We start from the raw sequence: 12,342 nt of genomic DNA, 5'->3' as shown, positions 1-12,342 counted from the left end.
ACACACAACCACAAATGGACACATACAAAAAGACACAAAGGCAAACACATGAACACAAAAACACAGACATACAAAATCCCAAACAAACACATACACTAGAAACCCAGACATCAACACAAACAGAAATACAGAAAAAAAATGTAGACACACAAATACACAAAAAAATACTCACGCGCACGCACACACAAAAAGCCTGTTAACATGTGATATTTAAATTCTAAAGAGACCATCGTGTTGTTTTTTTGCTGCCATGATATTTATTTATATTTATCCTTTTTTTATCTGAAGGTCTGTGAATATTGTGTGTAAATTAAACAGGGCCGAGGCGAAAAAAAAGGTTTGGGACTTTGGGTCTAAAATCTAAAAACTCTGGTTTAACTTCGGTGTAAACCAGGAGTTGAAGGTAGAAGTTAAGAAGATCACGTCAGTAATGGACGACACACACAGAGTTAACTGAGCTAAAAAGTTACAAACCAAAACTAAAAAACATCAGGTTTTCTCGACTCAAAGGCTCTGCTGCACAGAAGAAGAGACTTGTCACTTGGAGCCGAACCATCTCAGCGACCCCCTCCCCCACGTCGACTGTCAGAAGACTCCACCTGAATGACATTTACAAATTACCTGCTTCAGAATGCTACGTCCCCTGACCCATGAGCCTCTGCTCGGCACCCGTGGAGACCCGCCAGCTTTTTGTCATATAATTACTGCGAGTTCAAACACACACACACACACACACACACACACACAAATACAAGTGGCTCCACTGAGGACCAGGTAAGTCGTAGTCATTCTAAAAAACCCAGTGTCAATAAATAAATACTAAATAATAACTTAAATAAAGTATTTTCTGACGTTGATTCTGACGCATCATTTACAAAACATTTAACTTCCCAATGGACAAGACACGTAAACAGATATTTATTTTAAAACTTTAAGTGTTTAAGCTTTATTTAATCTGATATTAACGTTTTATATTTTAAGTTTTGTAATATTTAAAGTATAAGGTAAGGTAAGGTAAGGTAGAACTTTATTGAATTTGTTTTTTCTAATAGCCACAGCAAATACAGCAATTTTTCATAAAAAATAAATCAAAAATATATATATATATATATAGAATGTATAGCAGACAGTATAAGAATTTTAAATGTTTTACATCAAAACAATAAAAAAAAGATGTGGCCGTGCACTCTCAATAAAACTACCAATAGCAAGTAGAACATTTGGACAAACTGCTTGAGGCCTCGGCTCCTCCTTCTTCGTAACAACCATGAAATCATGTTGTGTTGTTAGTTATAAATACACGATATATAAAGTCCAGAAATTTTAACTTGGGGGTCACTATCTCGAAACAAATTCTACAAACGTAACCAGTTTCTTAGGAAGACCACGACCTCCACGACCTCTTGATTCAGTGACCCCCCCCACATATTGGTGCGTCAGAGGGTCACAGGAGGAAGCAGAGAAGGCGAAACAAGAGTGATTCGCTTCCTCCGTCGGCTGCGGTTAAAAAGTGCAGATAGAGTCGAGCGACTGACTCGCGCTGAGAGAAAATCTATCAACCCAGCAACCACTGGTTGACCCAGAACCCCGGGTTGTTTGTCATCTTGTCCACTTCACCTGCCGCTCATTACCCTGATTTGTCCACAAGCATCGCGTCAATGGCGGCGCCGGGAGAACCTGAGCGACCTCCTGGGAAAGCAGACGACTAAAAGAATGGTATATTTACGTTGATACCTCAAGTAGGTTGAAAATGAGAATGCTAACATTCAGGGATAGTTCGACTAGCTAACGTCGTCATTGCTACTTTACTGTTTGTGTACTAAGATATATGTCATGCAGTTAAACTCCATCACAGAAGCAAATATTTTAAAAATATGTATTTGTGGGCCAAACAAAATGTATGTATAATAGTGAGTGTGTATTGTCAAGAATCTTGCGATATGATACGTGTAAAGAACAAGGTCAACGATACAATATATTGTGACATATAGTGATACTCTATAAACAAAGATATATTTGTAGTATTGTCGAGTACTTGACTCTGGTGTTTACAGACCACATGACTCTTGACAAAATCGTAACTGACTTCATTTGTTTTGAAACCAAAATATGTCCAAACAACAGATTTTTAAAAGCTGATGGAGTCCACTGTATCCTCTTGTCCTCAGTCATTGCTGGGATTTCGCTGAATTTCATTGTTCTAGCTCTAGCTTCGGGAGGGACGTTACAGCTGCTGCCATCTAGTGGTTTGGAAGTTTAATTGTGACAGATAAAAACCAACAAACTCCATGAATATTTTCAAGTTAACTGTAAATAACCATTAAAAAAATAAATAAAAAATAAATCAACATATTTCAATTAAACACAATTAAGTTTTTTGACATATAAGCCATAAAAGAACTACGATAAAAATAAAATATCAATTGAAAGCCCAAAAAATATAAAATAAATAAAGAAACAAATCACTACATATTGAATATCGTTTCGGTTTAATGAAAAAAAAGGGAATATTCATGGATATTCGTCGATGTAAGCCGTGGACTTTACTTTGAGCTTTACTCTTTTTGGACATCTCCTGTATAATTGTTGACATCCGTAATCGCTGTTTCTTATCTTATCTTAAACACCGACATCTTTATAAGTCGTCATATCTACATCAACATTTATCTATTTTGGTTTTAAGACAAGCATCCTGCGGGCTACATATAATGACTTGACATGTTTTTTTGTTTTTAAAGAGCAAGCTGTCAAATCGGTCTTTGAATAAATGTCAATGAAAAAAAAGGACTTAAGTTCTTTTTATCTGCTTGTAAATCGTAACTGATTTCATTTGTTTTGAAACCAAAAATATGTCCAAACAACAGATTTTCAAAAGCTGCTGGAGTCGACTGTATCCTCTTGTCCTCAGTCATTGCTGGGATTTCGCTGAATTTCATTGTTCCTCCAGCTTCGGGAAGGACGTAACAGCTGCTGCCATCTAGTGATGGGAAGTTTAATTGTAACAGATAAAAACCAACAAACACCATGAATATTTTCAAGTTAACTGTAAATAACCATTAAAAAAAAATATATATATATATATATATCAACATATTTTGATTAAACACACTTAAATTTTTGACATATAAGCCATAAAAGAACTACGATAAAAATAAAATATGAATTGAAAGCCCCCCCAAAATATATATATATATATATACAGTATATATATATATATATATATATATATATATATATTGAATATGGTTTCAGTTTAATGAAAAAAAAGGGAAAATTCATGGATATTCGTCGATGTAAGTCTAGACATAAGCTTTACTCTCATTGGACGTCTCCTGTATAATTGTTGACATCCGTAATCGCTGTTTCTTATCTTATCTTAAACACCGACATCTTTATAAGTCATCATATCTACATCAACATTTATCTATTTTGGTTTTAAGACAAGCATCCTGCGGGCTACATATACTGACTTGACATGTTTTTTTTGTTTTTAAAGAGCAAGCTGTCAAATCAGTCTTTGAATAAATGTCAATGAAAAAAAAGGACTTAAGTTCTTTTTATCTGCGTGTACTTCGAGCCTCCAAAGCAATAATTAAAAAACAGCAAAATCAAAAGTACAAACAATGAAAACAAGGCTAAGGATATCAATAGGACCAAGAGTTAAACACAAGTACAGTGTGTCTGGAAAACCAGCATAAGAACCAAGATCACGATCAGTAGTTGATATATTTGCAAGAAAAACCCAATATTTATACCTCTTTAAAAAAAAAAATTGGCCTCTTGATACTATTAGTTCTGTGTTGTAGACGGTTCAAATACCAAGACTCTTCTAGGAAATAACAATTCCACGGCGGCTCATGTTGTCGAGTTGCAGCATATTTCACAGCGACTTACGCCGGTCGGACCCACGCTAACAACATTAGAGCCCGGTATCACTCGTGTTCCGCGACTCCATGAAAAATAAAGCCGTCTTCGCCACATGCAGATCATGGGAGTGTTGCTCACAGGCACTTCAGTGCCGGGCAGTCGTAATCCTCTGGTGGGTTTGCAACAAAAAAAAAAAAAACGCTTCATAACCTCTGAGAGAAACTGGAAGAACAAGCGAAGACAACGCGATCACGTTAAAGTGCTTCGGTGAAGACACCATGACAGAGGGATGGTTTGGAATCCGGCTCGGGATGTTCCAGACCATTCCACGAGGCTCCTGCATACAGATGGGAAGTGACAGCGTGATAGTGTGAGCTGCAGCCACACACTGGAATAAAGGTGTCACTTCTGCCTCGTCTGATTGCTGCGTCGGCTGAGGAGGTAAATTGAGGGAGGAGAGGTGAGAGGCCACTGGTCGTCCTCTACACCTAAATGACTGCTTCTCCATGAGGGGAATGAAAACGGACAGGGTTCGGACCGGGAAGACCGTGAGCCCGGGGGGAAGATGAGCAGGAGAACCTGCGAGACCAGGATGGAGGTGAGAGTGATGTTTGATTGGAACATGAAACACAGAGGAGAGAGTAGATGCATATGGAAACCAGGAGGAAACAACATTCTAAGATCGCGATCATCTACAGTTGTACTTCTCGTTCGGTTTACCTGGTAAACTAATGCTGCTTCATGAAGTAAGAGGAATATGATTATACTGCTTCACGAGGCTTCATGAATCCGTGTCCTCATTTTCATGTTACTTTATGAAGCAGAATTATCATGTTTATGTTACTTCATGACGTCATAAAGGAGTATTATCATTTTTATGTCACTTCATAAAGCAGTAATATCATGTGCATGTTACTTCATGAAGCAGTATTATCATGTTTATGTCACATCATGAAGCTTCATAAAGCAGTATTATCTTGTTAATGTTACTTCATGAAGCTTCATAAAGCAGTATTATCATGTTTATATCCATTCATGAATCTTCATAAAGCAGTATTATCATGTTTATATCCATTCATGGAGCTTCATAAAGCAGTATTATCATGTTTATATCCATTCATGAATCTTCATAAAGCAGTATTATCATGTTTATATCCATTCATGAATCTTCATAAAGCAGTATTATCATGTTTATATCCATTCATGGAGCTTCATAAAGCAGTATTATCATGTTTATATCCATTCATGAATCTTCATAAAGCAGTACTATCATGTTTATGATACTTCATAAAGCAGTATTATCACATCTATGTCACACCATGAAGCTTCATAAAGCAGTATTATCATTTTTCTGTTACTTCATGAAGCTTCATAAAGCAGTATTATCATTTTTCTGTTACTTCATGAAGCTTCATAAAGCAGTATTATCATTTTTCTGTTACTTCATGAAGCTTCATAAAGCAGTATTATCATTTTTCTGTTACTTCATGAAGCTTCATAAAGCAGAATTAGCATGTTTCTGTCACTTAATGAAGCTTCATAAAACAGTATTATCATGTTTACGTTACTTCATGACATCATAAAGCAGTATTATCATGTTTATGTCACTTCATAAAGCTTCATAAAGCAGTATTATCATGTTTATGCTACTTTATAAAGCTTCATAAAGCAGTATTATCATGTTTATTTTACTTCATGAAGCTTCGTGAAGTAACATACACATGATAATACTGCTTCATGAAGTCACATAAACATGATAAAACTGCTTCATAAAGTAAAATGAAGCTTCATGAATCATTTTCAGAGCCTAGCACTTATTTGTTTTTAACTAACCACCTACTACTGAATACTGCTTCTTAAATCATTTTTTAAACATTGAATATTTTTTCAATGAAAAACCCAATTCATTAATTTCTTTATTAAAAGGTTGAATTTGTTTTCATTAAATTGTTTAATTGACTTTATTGTAAATGAAAAGGTTGAATTTTTTGATATTTAAACATTGAAAAATGAATACTTTTTTTTTTTAAACCTAGCTTAAAATTGCTATTCCAATAATTAATAAGTTAATGTTCTCAATGAAATACTTTTCAACACTACGCCTTTTAAATTCAATACAAATGTTGGTATCATAGTAGCACAAGACAATACCAATAAAAACTATTCAATTCAAAACGTCAATTTTTACTTCATTATACTACTATCAAATGTTTATTTCATATAAATGTCTAAATCGACTGATAACGTTATTGTCCATGTGATGTGCCCTCAATCATCCATTAGGTGGCACTGTGGTCTAGTTCCACTGTTGTTCCATGAGCGTCCAGACGTGCCAGTCTCAGGTTTGGTACTACTTCCCTCCCCGGATGCCACTCATGCAGAACTGGCCCGTCTCTGTCCTGGACGACTGGCAATTAAACTAAAACCGCGTCTTATTGCCGTCCAGCATCAGGGACAATTAACCTGCTAATAACACGTGGAGCGTCGCGAACCTCCTGCCGCCGGCGCCGCCTCGGGCCGGAGCGGAGCCGCCAGGATTATAGGATCCTCGCAGAGATAGTTTAACGTAATGAAGCATCAAGATGACGACTATTAAAGATGATTTGCGGCGTTACGGAGCAGAGAAGAGCCGAGCAGAGTTCAGCGCTCCCGTGATGTCGACGCTCTTCCTCGTGTTGTGAGGGTGAGAAGTTAGTGAGCCGTGACCTGAGCTGTCGTTTTTTTTTTACTTTTCTTTTTAGGATTTAAGAATAAGATATATTAGTTTTCTCCCATATACATGTGGTGAAACCCAAGACAGCATATTTGACACTGATGTATTTTTTATATTTATTACATTATTTTTTAACTTCCAATTGATACCAGAGTGATGTATATTAAGCAAGTAGGTAGACTGTGAACGAGTAAATCATGATTTTGAATTGCATTTCTTTAAGATGACGTTGTTTTTTAAAACGTTGTAGTTGATGTTTGTTGTTCATTTTACACAACAATTTACAATTTTAGAATTTACAATTGTAATTAAACAATTTAGAGCTTCAATTAATCAAATATAAACTGTAACCAAACATTTGTTTTTAAACAAAAATCAAACAATTTTCAACTATAATCAAACAATTTTCAACTAAAATCAAACAATTTTCAACTATAATCAAACAATTTTCAACTAAAATCAAACAATTTTCGACTAAAATCAAACAATTTGACTAAAATCAAACAATTTTCAACTATAATCAAACAATTATCAACTATAATCAAACAATTTTCAACTAAAATCAAACAATTTTCAACTGTAATCAAACAATTTTCAACTAAAATCAAACTATTTTCGACTATAATCAAACAGTTTTCAACTATAATCAAACAATTTTCGACTAAAATCAAACAATTTTCAACTATAACCAAACAATTTTCGACTAAAATCAAACAATTTTCAACTAAAATCAAACAATTTTCAATTATAATCAAACAATTTTCGACTAAAATCAAACAATTTTCAACTATAACCAAACAATTTTCGACTAAAATCAAACAATTTTCGACTATAATCAAACAATTTTCAACTAAAATCAAACAATTTTCAACTATAACCAAACAATTTTTGACTATAATCAAACAATTTTCAACTATAATCAAACAATTTTCAACTGTTATCAAACAATTTTCAACTAAAATCAAACAATTTTTGACTATAATCAAACAATTTTCAACTATAATCAAACAATTTTCAACTGTTATCAAACAATTTTCAACTAAAATCAAACATTTTCAACTATAATCAAACAATTTTCAACTTTAATCAAACAATTTTAACAATAATCAAATGGTTTTCAAACTGTGATCAATTTAAAACAATAACTTCGATAACAGTTACAAAATGTGTCACAGTTGAAATTGTCAAATCAAACAATATTTTTGAACATTTTCAACATCAACAGCCACTGTCCAGCTCTCAATGACCCATTAAGCCCCTCCCACAGGGGGGTCAGCCTAAGAAGGTATGGCTCAATGTTAATGATCAAAAGAGGGTGAGGGCTGGTGTCACTGGTTCAACTCATTCTTACTCCCCAGGACTGAGCTCCAGCTGCTCTCGTTCCTCACATCATCGACTGATTCTAAACACGCAGAAGTCAGTCAATCGTGAAACACGTCGCTGGAGATTTCAACACCGGTTCATCCAGATGACACTCGTATCAGATCGTCTCACGGGACCGACACGTTTTATTCATTCTTTTCCTGATCATTTGTGGCTCGTTTCTCTTTTTGTCGTTCAGTTTGTGTGTTTTTGTGTAACTACGATCGACGGATGAAAAAATTCCTCATCTGAATCCTCCCTGCCCCCCATTTTCTCTTCTCGAGATTCCAGCTTATTTATTTATTTTTATCAGCGCCGGAGTTGAGCCATGGGCCTTTTTAATTTTCTGCTTTTGTGTTTTAGCCGAGATTGACAGGCGGCCGCCTCCCCGGAGCATTGTTCTATTAATCTGTTTAATATGCTACAAAAGGCAGCTGGGTAATGGGATTGCAGCAGGTAGGGGGGGGGGGGGTTTGGGGGGGTCACGGGGGTGGAGGTACAGTGGGCTCTACCTGACACCTGCAGACGTGTCGTGGACCTCCCACCTGAGGGCCCGTGTTGAGGGCCAGTCAGGACCTGTAGGGACGTCTCTCTCTCTCCGAACATACAACGACTGATACGTTCGCAGTTTTATTGTTATGTGATTTATTATCATCGTATTGACTTTATTGTGGATCATTTCTCAAGAAGCTGCTTTATTTATAACAGTTTTTTTCATTGAGAAATGTTTTTGTTGTTTATTGTTTGGTATCTCGTTGAATAGTTTATCTTATACAACAATCTTAGAATTTACAAATGTAATCAATGTCTTTCCAAGTGTAATTAAACAATTTACATTTATAATCAAACAATTTTCAACTGTAATAAACAATTTGCAACTGTAATTAAACAATTTAGATTTATAATCAAACAATTTTCAACTGTAATTAAACAATTTAGATTTATAATCAAACAATTTTCAACTGTAATAAACAATTTTCAACTATAATCAAACAATTTTCAACTGTAATAAACAATTTTCAACTGTAATTAAACAATTTAGATTTATAATCAAACAATTTTCAACTGTAATAAACAATTTTCAACTATAATTAAACAATTTAGATTTATAATCAAACAATTTTCAACTGTAATAAACAATTTTCAACTATAATTAAACAATTTAGATTTATAATCAAACAATTTTCAACTGTAATAAACAATTTTCAACTATAATCAAACAATTTTCAACTGTAATAAACAATTTTCAACTATAATCAAACAATTTTCAACTTATAACAAACTATTTTCAATTGTAATCAAACCATTTTCAACTATAAATAAACAATTTTCAACTGAAATCCAACAATTTTCAACTGTAATAAACAATTTTCAACTATAATCAAACAATTTTCAACTTATAACAAACTATTTTCAATTGTAATCAAACCATTTTCAACTATAAATAAACAATTTTCAACTGAAATCCAACAATTTTCAACTATAATCAAACAATTTTCAACTATAATTAAACAATTTTCAACTATAATCAAACAATTTTCATCTATAATTAAACAATTTTCAACTATAATCAAACAATTTTCATCTATAATTAAACAATTTTCAACTTACAACAAACTATTTTCAATTGTAATCAAACAATTTTCAACTAGAATCAAACAATTTTCAACTGTAATCAAACAACTGAGCTCTACAGCAATGAAGATCTAGGTTCTATAAGTCCAGAGCTAAACACTAACATTTAACAGGACTGTTGGTCTCAGGAACATGTCATGTACAGTAGTTTAATAAAGTCTTATTTCATCTGTAAACAGTCACAAAGTTTTACGTCGACACACAGGTATGTATCTGCTAATGCAACATTGACACTTCAAAGATGATACTTATGCAGTAATGATAGCGATGAAGATAATGATGACATGGACTCAACAGCCAATAAGGGTAAGTTGACGTTTATTCGGTCTTACACAATATATATTAATATTTCAAAAAGTGTGTGTGTGTACTATAAAAACCATTAAATATTTTTTATTTGCAATTAACATGCAAATATTCACTGCATTTTTAATTTTTTTTGTGTCGCATTTAAACTTCCGGCGTCTAGATGGCAGCAGTTATGACGTCCTCCACAGCTATAGTGACAATTAATATACCGCGACATCCCTCCGATGACTGAGGGTGAGAGGATACAGTGACTCCAGCAGCTTTTAAAGCCGATGTTTGGACATATTTTTGGTTTCAAAACAAACAAAAGCAGTTACGACCTCGTCAAGAGTCACGTGGTCCGTAAATTCTGACACACCTTTTTAACATTAAATTTAAGACAAACTCAATGATCAAAGAAATTTACAAATAATTATAATAATAATAATAATAAAAAACACTTAATTATTGTTACACTACAGTTAGTTCTGTTAACTTCACGTCCAACACTCGACCTGAACATCCAGCATCTAAAGAAGAAGAAACGAGACCAGAACCTGCTAAACCTGGGATCAAAGCTGGTCCAGGTGATTAGAATCAAGGCTGAGCAGCGACACACACACACACACCCCCCCCACACACACACACGGACGCAAATCGGGATTTGAGCTGAGAAATGACCTGTTGAGCTGCTGAAATATAAATGAGTCTTGAGATGAGGTGTGTGTGTGTGTGTGTGTGTGTGTGTGTGTGAGAAGTCAGACTCACCAGTCGTCGCGTTTTTTCCCGAAGAATGAACCACAGAAGAAAATCATCTCACCATATATTCTGCTGTATTCATCCCAGCTGCTGATTCTCTTCCTGTTCATCTGTTGCTTCTTTGTCAGGAGAAGCTTCTCATTCAAGTTTTCTGTCGAATCTGTGACTCCAGCAGGTGTTGTTAGTCTGGAAGATTGTTAACTATCTTCTGACTTTTTTACTTGACATTTAATGAGGTGCATATGTGTGTGTGTGCCTGTATGTTAGTGTGTGTGTACATTTGTGTGTGTGTACGTGTGTATATGTTAGTGTGTGTGTATGTTAGTGTGTGTTTGTATGTTAGTGTGTGTGTACACGTGTGTGTATGTTAGCGTGTGTGTACATGTGTGTTTGTATGTTAGTGTGTGTGTACATGTGTGTGTGTATGTTAGAGTCTGTGTATGTTACTGTGTATGTGAGTTTGTGTATGTAAGTGTGTATGTGAATATGTGTGTGTTTGTGTACATATGTTAGTGTGCATGTGTGTGTGAGTGTGTATGCGAGTGTGTGTGTACATATGTGTGTGTATGTTAGTGTGTATTTGAATGTGTGTATGTATGTGAGTGTGTGTGTACGCATGTGTTTTTATGTGGGTCCAAATGTGTGTGTATGTGCACATGTGTGTGTATGTTTGTGCATGTGTGTGTATGTTAGTGTGCATTTGTATATGTGTGTACATATGTGAGTGTGTGTGTATGTTAGTGTGTATGTGAATATGTGTGTGCATGTGAGTGTGTACGTATGTGTTTGTATGTGGGACCAAATGTGTGTTTATGGGAGTGTGTTTGTGCATATGTGTGTGTGTATGTTAGTTTGTATGTGAATATGTGTGTGTATGCAAGTGTGTGTGTACATATGTGTGTATGTGGGTCCAAATATGTGTGTGCATATGTGTGTGTATGTTTTTGCATGTGTGTGTATGTGAGTGTGCGTGTGCATATCTGTGTGTATGGGAGTGTGTATGTGCATATGTGTGAATACCGTTTGTGTGCACAAGTATGTGTGTGGAAATGTGTGCGTTTGTGCAGGGTATGTCAGCGCACACGTGTGTGTGTTTCTACACATACATGCTCCATACATGTCGGGCCCGGCGTGCTGTAAATATCAGGAGCCATCAGACGCTTCTGACCTTGTACGGAGGAGAAAGTGCCGACGCTGCAGATTCCAGTCTTTGATTTGGACACGGATGGTGCGCCGGCAGCAAAAGCGCTGAAGCGTGACAATAAAATGGTAGAACTCACAGCAGTGAAGCCAGCAGCGTGTTTCCCTCCTTCCTCTAGCTGGAAAACAAACGTGTGCGAGTCCCAACATTTGTGTGTGTGTAGGTGATCATGCATGCGTTTTTGATTGTGTGTTTGTGTGCGTGCAAGGGTGTGTGGTACATCCATAGAGCGATTAAAGTACACAACATGTATTTCAAGTTTATTTTTGAATATTTTAACTGGGAAAATGCCACAAGTCACTGTAGATATCTGAACTGTTCCATACAATTATAATAGAAACAAATATTGTTATTATTATTATTATTATTATTATTATTGTTGTCCCATGTTCTATCAAACATACATGGCTAAAAATTGAATAAAAATAGATCGTACTTGAATTTTCATGGGGGTCTTCCATCCCATCCCTTGACCTGATGGTGTTGACCTTTGACCTCCCCCTTAAAAAAAACCTTC

This window comes from Callionymus lyra, chromosome 7 (assembly GCF_982586985.1).
Source record: "Callionymus lyra chromosome 7, fCalLyr1.hap1.1, whole genome shotgun sequence".
NCBI lineage: Eukaryota > Metazoa > Chordata > Actinopteri > Syngnathiformes > Callionymidae > Callionymus > Callionymus lyra.
Note: the sequence above shows the minus strand (reverse complement) of the source record.